This window comes from Gopherus evgoodei, chromosome 2 (genome assembly GCF_007399415.2).
Source record: "Gopherus evgoodei ecotype Sinaloan lineage chromosome 2, rGopEvg1_v1.p, whole genome shotgun sequence".
Classification (NCBI taxonomy): domain Eukaryota; kingdom Metazoa; phylum Chordata; order Testudines; family Testudinidae; genus Gopherus; species Gopherus evgoodei.
In genome coordinates this window covers 31,831,806-31,845,451 of record NC_044323.1, presented here as the reverse complement: position 1 = coordinate 31,845,451, position 13,646 = coordinate 31,831,806, and the positions used below count along the sequence as shown (strand labels likewise).

Here is a 13,646-nt window from a genome sequence, read left to right as displayed (position 1 = left end):
TGGAGGCATGCAGCTAGGAGCTCTTCTCAAGCCAGGAGGAAGGTAGCCAGTCGCAGCAGCCAGTACTTGGTGGAGGACAAACAGAGAAGCGCATTCCCAGTAAGCGGCGTTTATTTTCAGGACGGAAATTTTTCGGGAGAGGAGGAAGGGTTAGGGCTACATGCACACCTAGATGTGGAATAGCGTGGGCAATGCGCTTGCGCAAGTTTTTTGGGAAAGCCACTGTGGTCCTTGTCCCAGTCAGGCTAATGCGTCCGCGCCACTGTACCGTGAGGGGTGGGGGGACCATTGCAAGACACAGACAAGCTGCATAGGGGCCGGGGCGGAATCCGCATTGCTGTAGAAGACCCTCCCGCTCTTCCCAGGTGACCCGCAGCAGTGAGATCTTCCAGGATCAACTCCTATGGAAAATGTTGGGAGAGTTTTCAGTGTAGGTGCCCCCTGCAGCAGTTTATTTTCCCTAAAGTACAGAAACCCCGAGGACAGTACAGCCTTGAAGCAATCAGTCCCCCTTATTCACCATTTTGGGGCTCCTGTGGGTTATGTGCGCTCTCTTTGGTATGGGAAAACTATGCTATTATGAAGACTGTAAACTCCTTCACTGTGTGAGAATAACCGTCTGATATAAACAATGCTGCCTCTGTTAAGTGTTGCCTTTGTCTTTCCACAAGCAACCTTGAGATCTTGGCTGCCCATGTTATCAACAGCTCAAAGACTCCAAAACCTCCGGAAAAAGCCGCGAAAAAGCAAAGAAGACATGCTGCAAGCAGTTATGGATCACTCTGTCACAGAATCAAAAAGTGCAGGACTGGAGGGAAAGGGAAAGCAGGATCTGTCAGAAAAACGCAGCGGCCAGGAAGAAAAGCATAAAGCAGCTGATAAGCATCTTGGCGCTCCAAGCAGACTCTATCCAGGCACTCGTAGCCATGCAGGCAGAGCACTACCACGCTGCCCCTCCCCCACCCCCCGTCCCAAAGCTCTTTCCCTTGTGCCCCAATGTCAGCTCCAAATCCCCTTCCCCAGCATCCAGGTTCTTACTGCCACCAGCTGCCTTCAACACCTGTACGTTCACCAAACAGCCCTGAGAACTACAACCCTTACTCGTTGCACTCAACTCCCATCACCATGCAGTATATGCATCCTGAAGTGCAGCAGTCATTGCACAGCACTACAGACAGGACATATTCAAACCTATGACTGTACAGTTTCCCACCCAACCCCCCTGCCCTTTTAGGTTCCCAAAATGTTGTGTGTCTGTCAAAGTTATTTTCTTTTTCAGTAAATGAATTTCTTGGCTTTGAAAACAGTCTTTATTATTGCAGAAAGTCAAAGATACCTTAGCCCAGGAAAGAAATAGGCACTGCAAATCAGCTTAGGAAACACAGATTCCTACTAACATGGTAACCACTGCACTTCACTCCTGTGCAAGGCACCAAACATTACTGTTGGTTTTCAGCCTCAAATTCCTCCCTCATCCTCGCAGCCCTGTGGTGGGCCTCTCTAGTAGCCCTGCTCTCTGGCTGTGCAAATTCAGCCTCCAGGCATTGAACCTCAGAGGTCCATGCCTGACTGAATCTTTCACCCTTCCCTTCATAAATATTATGGAAGGTACAGCACACAGATATAATAGCGGGGATGCTGCTTTCCCCAAGTCTAGCTTCCCATACAGAGATTGCCAGCGCCCCTTTAAACAGCCAAATGCACACTCCACAGTCATTCGGCACCGGCTGAGCCTGTAGTTGAACTGGTCCTTGCTCCTGTCAAGTTTCCCTGTATACGGTTTCATGAGTCAAGGCATTAACAGGTAAGCGGTGTCTCCAAGGACCAAAATGGGCATTTCGACGTCCCCTACTGTGATCTTTTGGTCTGGGAAAAAAGTCCCTGCCTGCAGCTTCCTGAACAGGCTAGTGTCCCGAAAGATGCATGCATCATGCACCTTACCAGGCCAGCCTGTGTTAATGTCAATGAAACACTCACGGTGATCCACAAGCGCCTGGAGAATCGCAGAGAAATATCCCTTCCAATTAACATACTCAGATGCTAGGTGGGGTGGTACCAGAACAGGAATATGCATCCCATCTATCGCCCCTCCACAGTTAGCGAAACTCATTTGTGCAAAGCCATCCACAATCTCCTGCATGTTCCCCAGAGTCACAGTTCTTCTTAGCAGGATGCGATTACTGGCCCTGCAAACTTGCATCAACACGATTCCAATGGTCGACTTTCCCACTCCAAACTGGTTCCCAACCGATTGGTCACTGTCTGGAGTTGCCAGCTTCCAGATTGCAATACCCACCCGCTTCTCCACCGGCAGGGCAGCTCTCAATCTCGTGTCCTTGCGCCGCAGGGTGGGGGCGAGCTCCTCACACAGTCCCATGAAAGTGGCTTTTCTCATCCGAAAGTTCTGCAGCCACTGCTCGTCATTCCAGACTTCCATGACGATGTGATCCCAACACTCAGTGCTTGTTTCCCGAGCCCAAAAGCAGCGTTCCACGGTGCTGAGCATCTCCGTGAATGCCAGAAGCAATTTAGTGTCATGTGCGTCAGGTGACTCGCTATCATCGTCAGACTCCTCATCACTTTGGATCTTAAGGAATAGCTCAACTGCCAAACGTGATGTGCTGGCAAGACTCATCAGCATACTCCTCAACAGTTCGGGCTCCACTTCCTACAGAAATTGCGCTGCACAGAAACAGCTGAGAGAGTCAAGATGGCGCCAAACGTGAACGGAAAAACAGGGATTGCTAAGATGTGAAGCGATGCATCATGGGGCGTTGGGACAGGAAGCAGAATGACCCGCACCCTCCCCCACTTCCCACAACCCACAGCACCAAAATGGGATGAGGTGCTCTGTGGGATAGCTGCCCATAATGCAACACTCCCAACACCACTGCAAATGTGGCCACACTGCAGCGCTGGTAGCTGTCAGTGTGGCCACACTCCAGCGCTTTCCCTACACAGCTGTACGAAGACAGCTTTAACTCTCAGCACTGCACACCTGCAAGTGTAGCCGAATCCTAAGTCAGTATACAACATAAAGACAAAGTGATGAAAAGAGCAATGTTTTATCATCTGCGTGTCTGCAGTTTAATACTATTTTGTAAATTGCTGTTTCTCATTTGTGCATGTGAACACCGCAGAATATTTATAATCTGCTGTATTTAGTATATAACTAGCAAGGTATTATTCATGATATACAACAGGAGTGGTCAAACTTATGACCCTCTGAGCCACATACGACAATCTTCAGAAGTTCGAGAGTTGGGACGTGCCTGCTGGGGCTCAGGACTTCAGCCCGTTCCTGCTGAAGGCTCAAGCCTTGGCAGGCACACCCTACGGAGCTGAAGCCCTGAGACTCTCCACCACACTGGGCAGAAGCCAGAGATTGTGGGGAGGGGGTGGGGGAGGTCACATGCCTCCCCCAATTTTTGCCAGGGTTTGCTGGGCCCACCTGGTCACATGGTGCTGCCGGGCTCCCTCCCTACACGGCAGTTGCTGGAGCCAGAAAGCTGGACACTACAGCTGGGGAGAGGCAATGGCAAACAGCTGGGAACTGCAAGGAAAACTGCTGCTTTTGCTGGTGCCTCTCCCCACAGGCCTAAAGCAGCAGCCCCTCCCTGTAACTTCCAGATGTTTTCCACTGCCTCTCCATGTAAAGCTAAGAGATGGGAGCTGCAAGTGGCCACTGCTGGTAAGTTTCTGGGGGGAAAGGGGGCAGGGCAAGGGGAATCATGACTCAGGCTGTTGGGGGGTGGGGAGGGTCCTTTAACTTGTGCCCCCTCAGCAGGCAACACTCATCTCTGGCAGAAGTCCCTAACCTCACCACACTGCGGCAGGGCAGAAGACCCAAATTCCCCCCCTACAGTCTGGTAGACAGAGAATGGGCAGGGAGGATGTGGAGAGCTCTGTGTGCCACAATTTAACTGTAAAAGAGCTGCATGTGGCTCACGAGCCATGGTTTGGCCACCTGTGGACTATATAATAATGCTGTGTGAATAATATAACTTATTAAACAGTAGTTCCGTGTGTTTGAGATCCACATGGAACTCCATTCCATTTGGAATGACTCCAGTTTTAGAAGCGGAGATCAGTACTGAAAACGGTTATTATGAATGCAGGAAAACTTCTGTAATCTCTTTAGGTAAAATTGAATTGACACACTGGCAAATTTGAAGACAAATAGTTCTAAAACAATTCTGCAGGGACAGGCACTGTAATGAATATTTTCATACTACAGTTTTTAGTATTAGCACAATGATGGCAGACTGCAATATGATATACTGCAGATGTTGATGTAGTTGATATTTCCTTTTTGGAGGAACTTTGTACCATAAAAATGGGAGTGTTCCCCACTGCAACATGTTCTATCATGACCATTGCAAGTTTAACACGTCAGGGACTGCATCCTAACTCATGAGATAAATCACCTGTGATACTTTAAACAAATGTTTAAGACAATTAAAACAGTTGACAATACTAATCCATAATGTTATGTTTAGAGCCTTACAACAGATTAATAAAGAAATTTGAATCCAATCCTGTGTTATCAGAAAGCAATGGTTCAAAAAGTAGTTATCAAGCAATCAATTTATCTGGAAGATTAACTTACTCTCAGTATTCAACATGGATTGACAATACCACCAAAGGGGGAACATGCATAAAAGTCCATCTTCTGAGCCTGAAATAAACACAGAAAAGCCCAATACTACTGTGACATCTGTCCTAGCCTGAGAGTTGATAGTACTCGCTAAACATTTGTTTTTCCTTTTCATACCAATAAAGAGCCTATAGAGCTCTATTTTATGGTATTTAAACCATATTTTTTTAAGCACCGAGAAATAAAAGGATGGCTTTCCCCTTCTCAAAGAAGTATGAAAACTTAGAGGAACTCTTGTTTGCTGGAGAGACTCTTTAAATTGCCTAGATTTTAAATGTATCTAAAAACCACCCAGGCCCAATTTTGTCCCATAAGACTCTACATGTCATGACTCTGGTTAAATGCAGAACTACACATCAGCTAACAATGCTGAATAGAGGTTCAGCGGCTTCTCAGTGAAATCACTCAAGACAGGCAAGTAGTCAAAACATTAACAAGATTTCATATGCTTGCTTTTAACAGTAGCACACATAGTAAGATATAAATCTTAATTGGAAACTTCTCATGTGAAAGCCTTCCTCCACTGGGAAAGATAAATCCTCTAGGACACTTCATTTTGTACTTCTACAACTGCTCAATTCCCTGCCAACTGCAGGTAATGCCATGCTCCACTTGTGGAAAGTAAGGGGATAATTTTGAAAACACTGGAATTAGTATAGTGCACATAGTTATCCAGAAACAGTTATATGTTTGGCATAACAGAGCTGGAATGTTTTCCAAGGATTTAAGAGGAAACCCTGTAATCAATACATCAAGTGGCTATTTCTTGGCTTTTAAATTGCTCCACACTCTCAACTCTAAAGTCACAGCAATTCATGTACACAACTATCTATTTGTTACAGATTGCTGAACTACCTACCTTTTCTTAGTGATACTGAATAACAAAGTTTAAACTATATATTGAATTCATTTACTCAACCCCTTTGTATTATGCAACGTACAAGACAAATGTTATAGCAAAGCCCAGCTGACTGAAGAAACTGCCTCAGCCTCACTGTCCATTGTTACTGCCTCCCTCCTCCTCAGTGGATGCGGTGACACTCCAGCCTCCAAGCATTACTGTAATACAAATAGTAAATAACTGTGCTATTGCAACTTGCATCAGTATAGTTAATCAATACTAGTTATCCTGATTCAGGTGCACACAGTGGTTGCCCATCCATAAGCAGCAAGTCCTGAAAGCACTATAGCACTGTGGATTACTTCATAATGTCTATTATACAGTGTACTTTTATACCCATTCACATAATGTTTGTTCCAATGGATGCTTCAAGCAACTCTATCTAGCACTAACTCATGCACCATGAGGGGCAGGGAACAGACTTAACAAATGAAATGGAGAATCAGCAGCTTCCCCTTGATCAATTGCCAGAGCGACTCAGACCCTGGATCCCCTTACTATGCTGAACACCTTGATTACCAGTGCCAAAAAAGCAATAAGCTTGATTTCTCTTTTCATTTTAATTCTACTATTCTTTCAAATTACTGAGATGCAAAATAAAAGCAAATAAGCTAATGCTTTCCATCTCCCTAGGATCCAAAGATGGGAGGAGCCAGGCCCAGAGGGAGTTCACATCCTCCCTATATGATCAAGCCAACGTCCCTCTATCGTACCCACTGTTAAAAAAAAAAAAAAAAATTATGCAATGTGATGTGGACCCTGCAGGATGTACCTCTTCTCAGGGGCTGGAGGGATAGGACAAGTGGATAATGAAGCGCTAAGTGGAAGTGGATCTACTTGGAGAGCACCAAATCAGCTTTTCTGTACCTCTTAGCTATGTTCTCTTTTTATGATACAGAGCAGGGGCAGGCAACCTATGGCACAGGTGCCGAAGGCGGCACGCGAGCTGATTTTCAGTGGCACTCACACTGCCCAGGTCCTGGACACCGAGCCAGGGGGCTCTGCATTTTAATTTAATTTTAAATGAAGCTTCTTAAACATTTTAAAAAACTTTTTACTTTACGTACAACAATAGTTTAGTTATATATTCTAGACTTACAGAAAGAGACCTTCTAAAAACGTTAAAATGTATTACCAGCACAAGAAACCTTAAATTAGAATGAATAAAGAAAGACTCGGCACACCACTTTTGAAAGGTTGCCAACCCCTGATATAGAGCATGGGAAATGCTGATGAGGGAGACGGACTCCTTGGGGCTTGTCTATACTGGCTCTTTACAGTGTTGCAACTTTCTCGCTCTGGGGTGTGAAAAAATACCCCCCTGAGCACTGCAAGTTTCAGTGCTGTAAAGTGCCAGTGTAAACAGTGCACCAGCGCTGGGAGCTCGCGGGGTTTTTTATAGCACCGGGGCTGCTGCACAGAATGTGCCTGGCTGAAGTCAGTGACATAAAATCCCACAATGAATTCACTGAAGCAACTTTCAAAGAAAAGAAAAAGATATTCCAATAAAACAAATACAGAGGGAGGAGTGCTTGCTTGTATGTGGCCGTGTGTCTGCTAACCGGCCTTTGATTTCTGTCCCTTGTTCTCCAGATTAATTCCTTAGAGAATTTTTTTTAAGTCCTAAATAAGGCCTTATTTTTAATTCTATTCTTGCATCCTTTCATGCTGCTCTGGAGGTGAAGCAACTGAAAGCAGCCATGGAGAGAGAACCGGACAGAGCTGAAGCCACAGAATACAACCTGAACTACTCCCCTAACTACATGCACCCAATTTAAATGGTGACTGAGCTAATGTTCTGGGCTGGCAGGAGCACTGCACTGAGAAGCCTAATTGTATTGATACCAGTGCTGGTTGTCTGTACTGATACTGCAATGATGTAGTGTCAATGAAAGGCAAGAGTGTCTAGCCTTGCTCCAAGGAAATGCCGTATCAACTGCAATATGAACATCTATGTAACACTGTAAGAAGTCTTGACATACAATGTATTTCATGTGGTAGTGATTGCAACACCAAAATTCTCAAGTGTATGAAAGGCCAAATTAGGTTAGCACAGCAAATAAACCCCGCTTCTAGGAACAGAGAACCTTTCTGGCACCAAGCTTCTCTGCTCCATGTGGGAAGAGTGGATCTGAAAACTACACCTCAAAAGGCTAGAGTAGCAACTGGGGAAGTGAGGAAAGAGTCCTGAGATAGCTAATGCAACTGAGGCACAGTGAATTAAAAACGAGCGTTTGGAGGTAATTTATAGGAAGTAGCGCCAGCCCGACACACTGCTAATCTTCACCAAAACCAATCCCATGTTCTGGTACCTGCAGAGCTCCTAAGAGAAGCAGGAAAATGTTCAACCTGCTCTGGCTCTCATGGGGTGCTGGAACAATTTTTATAGTGGGAGTGTTGACAGCCAAACTGTAAACCCTGTATGAAGTGATTTCCATTACAAGCCAGGGAGTGCAGTAGCACCCCTCACATCTCTAGTTTCAGCAACTATGGGCTCTCACCTGGCCTGGCTCAAACATGCAAGAGAGATGTTCCACAGCTGGAAATACCTGTCCTGTTGAGATCCTGAACGTTGCTGAAGCTGCAGCAGCTCTTCTCACAACAAGCACTCACCCCAAAAACCTCCCCTACTGAATGCAACCATTACTTGACCACCCTCGACCAAGTCAGAGACCAGTCGCTTACACAGCAACTCTTTTTAAGAGGCATAGAGCAGGAACAGCACATGTACTACAGGCCAGGACTCAGGAATAAGTTATGCTGCTGTGCCAGTATAAGTTTGCATGGCTGCTACACGGTATGAGCCTGGCTGAAGCCAGTGACATAAAACGCCACAATGAATTCATTGAAGCAACTTTCAAAGAAAAGAAAAAGATACGCCAATAAAACAAATACAGACTGCTCTGAACAAATTGTAATAGTACCTGCTATACTTCCAAAGGTCTGTTCTACAGCGAGCCTCGTGCAGAGGATGACTGCCCTCACCTGGAATTATAGGGCCTCCTCTTGAGCCCACAGTTCCCAGCTGCTCCCTTCTCCCCACAAGCGAGTCAGTGACTCGGGGGGCAGAGGGCACCGGGTTTTCAAATAAGTGGGGAGGGAGCTGAAAAGGAGGGAGAGATTAGATATTGAAAAGATATTGTCTGAAACAAACAACTCCTGAATTGCCAGGGTCAAGAGAAGAGATGGGTATCTCAGCAGATTCCAGTGACAGTGCCAGCACCCTCCCTTCCCCAGGCACTCAGGAAAGAGGAGTGTGCTGGTTCTTACAAGACAATGCTAAGGAGGAGTTGCAGCTTTCATAATGGCCTCTAGCTACTAGACATAGTCTCTAGTATAGCCAGGGTTCTGTAAACTTTTTAAGACCTGCCAGAAATGCAAAAAAGTTTTTAAATGGATGTATTTTATTGCCCTTGTTTTCATATTCCAAAGTATGCATTTTTACACTTTGTCCTTCTGAAATACCAATTATCGGTATCTAAATTTGACACTTGAATAGTATGAAGACTAGTTTCCAGAATTAGCATTATGCCCTTAGAGTGCTTTATTTTCTCCATCTATACCTGTACACATGAAGCAAACTTTTATTTTAAAAAAGAAGACATGTTCACCTTGGACTCAAATCTCAAAAAAATCTAGTTAACTTTTCTCTATACTGGCGGATTACATATTTTCATTCTGATTAGACTGATTAGTACAATTTCACTCTCATTCTCAACTTCACACCAGTGCTACAATGTTTGTCTTATGAACACAACAAGGAAAAATTAAATCAGAGTAGAAGTTTTAACTGAAATGTCAAACAACAATGAAAACCAACTCTTTTATTAAAATTTACAGTGAAGGGCCTTAAATCAAGTGTTGCTTTAAGACAACCTCTGGAGACTACAAACATGGTATAGCTAACCATTCTGAATGAAGGCAGGCTTTGCACAATCCTCCTAGGATCATTTAGCTCAATGCTAAAATTAATTCCCAACTACAGTAAAATGGGAGATTGTGTCCTTTTTGACAATTTGAGCCAACAAAACAAGCAAATGTTACTTTATATCAGACAAGATTTCATTTATGACTAAATACTTCTATAAATACGACAAGCAACAGATAAAAAAATTAATGCACAAAAAGCAACACTGCAGATGACTTTATATTGCATGTACCCCAAAAATGCTAACTACTGTACTCAGTTTAAAAGTGACACACACACAGTCAGCAAACATTTCTATTCAACCTGCTGCTACATCAGTAAGTAAATCCTTGTGATAGGAGGTCCTTCATTTATCAAGATAACTGGGTTAGAAGATAAAACCACAAATCTCACTAAATGACATTTAAAACTTTGAGCAATTGAGCCTTCCAAGAACTGTTGTTCTATTTGTTAAATACGACAAAATGAACAAAGTAATTAAGACTTTAGGGAAGTGCTCCAATGGATTTTAATCAACTATTAAAATATTTAAGTACAAATTGGATTCAAACAATGTAAATTGAGAATGGCCACCAAGCTGATTACATATATTTAGTGAACTTGGAAAAAGTCTACTTGTTGAAGAAAGAGGTTTTATTTTTAAATGGGCTTGTAAAATATCTGATTTTCTCCATTATCAGAATATGGTGAAGTCAGTAGATGTGTTCAAGGTGGTAAGTTTTCCAGACAGAAAAATATTTACTTACTGCCGTTCAAGTTTCCCCAACCATTTTAGAATAAATAGTTCGGAAATGAACTATTAAAGAAGTCTGTGGCTTGACCTAAGAGTAGCCTGGAAATGTAGGGAGATGCTTTGTTATGACTATAAACTAAAATAAAGGTAGAATTATGTTTTCAGGAAAGAGAACATAGAAAATTCAAGTTGGGTATACTAGCCACCCTTTTCAACTCACAGTAAACACAATTTGCGCTCTTTGCACACAACTGAACAAGTGAATAATCTTATTTATAAACTCTGTCAAGACTTGCCTGCTGTATGTTTTATTAATGTCCACATATTTTAACCTTAAGGAGTTTGTTTCACAGAAGTGAATAAAGCTATTTTTAAGCAATTCATAGAAATACCTCATGGTACCAATGACCTATAAATTAAAGTTAATAGGTCTCCTGGGTTTAGCAATGTAGTCTGATGTTACTCAATGATTTATTCACATCCATTACTTTCTATAAATTAATTCTCCTTAACTATTCCCAATGGTGCCTTACATTTTAAAACAAGAAATGCCTGCAGCACTATTCATAATTAAGGGAACTCCTCCCCTTACATTTTGACCCATCGAGTAAAATGTATAGTTCATACGCCATGGAGAAGCAATGCAATCTAGTGGAGAGAGCACTGGATTGGAACTCAGGAGACCTGGGCTCTATTCCTGACTCTACCACTGGCCTGCTGGGTGAGCTTGGGCAACTCACTTCACCTTCCAGTATCTCAAGTTTCCTCATCTGTAGAACGGGGGAAATGACACTGATCTTGGGTGTAAAGCACTTTGTTATCTATGGATGAAAATCTGAGATATAAGAGCTAGGTATGAATATATTATACACAAAGATTAGTGCAGTATTCAAATTACAACCATCTCCCCCTATTACAGCACTTTAAAATATAAAGCATCATTTGAATAAAGGATAAACAAGCACTCATAAAAAGAATACTGTATAAAATAAAACGGACTTCGCTGTGTAGAACAGCATTTAATCTTTGTGCTAACAAAACATTCAATCTACCCAACACTAACAGGAGCATTTCCTTGTAACTTCTGCCTTCTCATGTCAACAAACTGATGTGGAATTACTGGTGACATCTTGGAATCTGCTCCCTGACAAACAAGACTTTCGTATCTGTCTGGAAATACTAATTTAATGGGCAGCTAATCAGGAATCAAAGGATGCTTCCTCACCCCAACCTGCAAGCAAACTGACAAGTGGGCCTGGTGCTCACCCCTCCTGTCTCCTCCCACCAGCCCACACTGAGACGATTCACTCTTCCCACTCATTCACCACCAAAAATAAAATCCAGATTTAGCGACAGATTGCCTCTCGTACACCAGTACCAGTCTGCTGCCGTAAAAGCACCCCTGCGTTGACTTCCACTTATGTAAAGCCTACACAGGAGCAGCCTCCTTCTCTGCACACCCCAACTCCTCAGCCAGGTGACACTCTTACCTTCCCACCACCACCAGCTACGGGCATAAGGACAAAAAATTAAACCTCACGTCTAACAAGCCTGATCAACCCTGAAGTCGTTACGAAACAACTCAGACACACGAGCCCAGCACAGACCTCCTTCCCAAGACGTCCCCAGCCCCCCGACACCAATCTTCTCCCCGGGCATCCGGCCCCAGCGACCCCCACAGACCCCCCTCCAGGCATCCCCGGTCCCAAGCCCCCACCAGCCTCAGGGCATCCCCGGGGCAGCCCCTTTCTCTGTCCCCACACACGCACCTGTCCCCTCCCCCACCTCTGAAAACAGGTCCCTGACCCGATTTGCTGGGGGCACGCGCGGGAAGCCCACGCGCGCATCCCCAGACCCTCACGTCCCGCGGGGCAGGGGGTGTCTCAGTCCCTTTGCCAGCCCCACATTCGCAGCCCCTCCCGCCATTACTCCCCCAGCCCAATAACCGGGGCAGCGCCCAACGGGGCTCGGCCTCCAGCTCCGGCTCTCACCTGCACTGAGCACAGCGAGGCCTCCGCACTCTGCCCGCGACAGACGCGGCTTCAGCCTCCTCTAGCTGAGAATCCCACGCGAGCTACCACCCCTCCTGCCTCGCCTGGAATGGCTGGGGGCTGAGCCAGATAGGGCCTCCTCCCCTCAGGGGCGGGGAACTGGCGGGGGGAGGAGCGTCCAGTCCCGTAGCTGCCGACGGGGGGGGGGGGGAGGAAGCTACCTCCTGATTGGCCGCGGAATGGCGCGAGCTGGTTCCTACCCCCCCCCCCCCCCCCCCCACCAAAGCCAGCCTTGTCATTGGCTGAGAAAGGTAAAGCGAAGGGGTGGCTCGGATTGGCTGCTTAGAACCACTCTATCCCGCCCACCTGCAGTCAAGGGACGGCAGGTAGGAAGCAGCGTCTGAGAGGGTGGGGTCAGGGCCAGTGGCGATGGGATGGGAGCTGTCAGGTAGCCCGTGTGCCCCAACCCGGGAGTAGGCTTCGCTGAACCTTACTCTGGGGAAGCCTCAACTTCTGTGCTGCTGAATGTGACCGGGAGCACCAAGCGCTGCTCGTTATTTCCCAGTCTCAGGACTGGCAATTCTTGGCCTTCTACGTAAAATTACAGCTGCAACCCGTCTGAGACTGGGTCAGGCAGTGTTTCTTTTATCAAAGTTGTCAAATTTTGGTTTGTAACGGGATAGTAAGAGATTCATATTTACTTCTTCCTGCAGCTCTTTGTTTTTAGTACTTATAGCCACCCTTAACTGCACTTCTAGTCTAAGGCCATGTCTACATCTAAAATTTTGCAGCGCTGGTTGTTACAGCTGTATTAGTACAGCTGTATAGGGCCAGCGCTGCAGAGTGGCCACACTTACAGCAACCAGCGCTGCAAGTGGTGTTAGATGTGGCCACACTGCAGCGCTGTTGGGCGGCTTCAAGGGGGGTTCCGGGACGAGAGAGCAAACCGGGAAAGGAAACCAGCTTCCCCGCGGTTTGCTCTCTCGGTCCCGGAGCCAGCCAGCAAACCGCAGGGAAGGAGACCTGCTTGCTCGGGGTTCCGGGACCGAGAGAGCAAACCGGGAACGCCGCGGTTTGCTCTCTCGGTCCCGGAGCCACCCAGCAAACCGCAGGGAAGGAGACCTGCTTGCTCGGGGTTCCGGGACCGAGAGAGCAAACCGGGAACGCCGCGGTTTGCTCTCTCGGTCCCGGAGCCAGCCAGCAAACCGCAGGGAAGGAGACCTGCTTGCTCGGGTTTCCGGGACCGAGAGAGCAAACCGGGAACGCCGCGGTTTGCTCTCTCGGTCCCGGAGCCACCCAGCAAACCGCAGGGAAGGAGACCTGCTTGCTCGGGGTTCCGGGACCGAGAGAGCAAACCGCGGCGAAGCTGGTTTCCTTTCCCGGTTTGCTCTCTCGGTCCCGGAACCCCGAGCAAGCAGGTCTCCTTCCCTGCGGTT

The 13,646-nt window shown here is 46.1% G+C and overlaps 1 protein-coding gene across 5 annotated transcripts in view; it reads right to left on the bottom strand.

Annotated features, from left to right (window-relative positions):
- Positions 1-12,310, bottom strand: part of MPP7 (membrane palmitoylated protein 7) — a 360,464-nt gene extending 348,154 nt beyond the window's left edge. For 3 of the 5 annotated variants that reach the window (XM_030550282.1, XM_030550284.1, XM_030550285.1), the window contains exons 1-2: positions 12,211-12,310; positions 4,610-4,678 (exon numbers count right to left, since the gene is read on the bottom strand). The gene's annotated coding sequence lies outside the window, so the exon portion shown is untranslated. The remainder of the gene's footprint in view (positions 1-4,609; positions 4,679-12,210) is intronic. The other 2 variants (XM_030550283.1, XM_030550286.1) reach the window with 1 other exon arrangement.
- Positions 12,311-13,646: the final 1,336 nt, after the last annotated feature.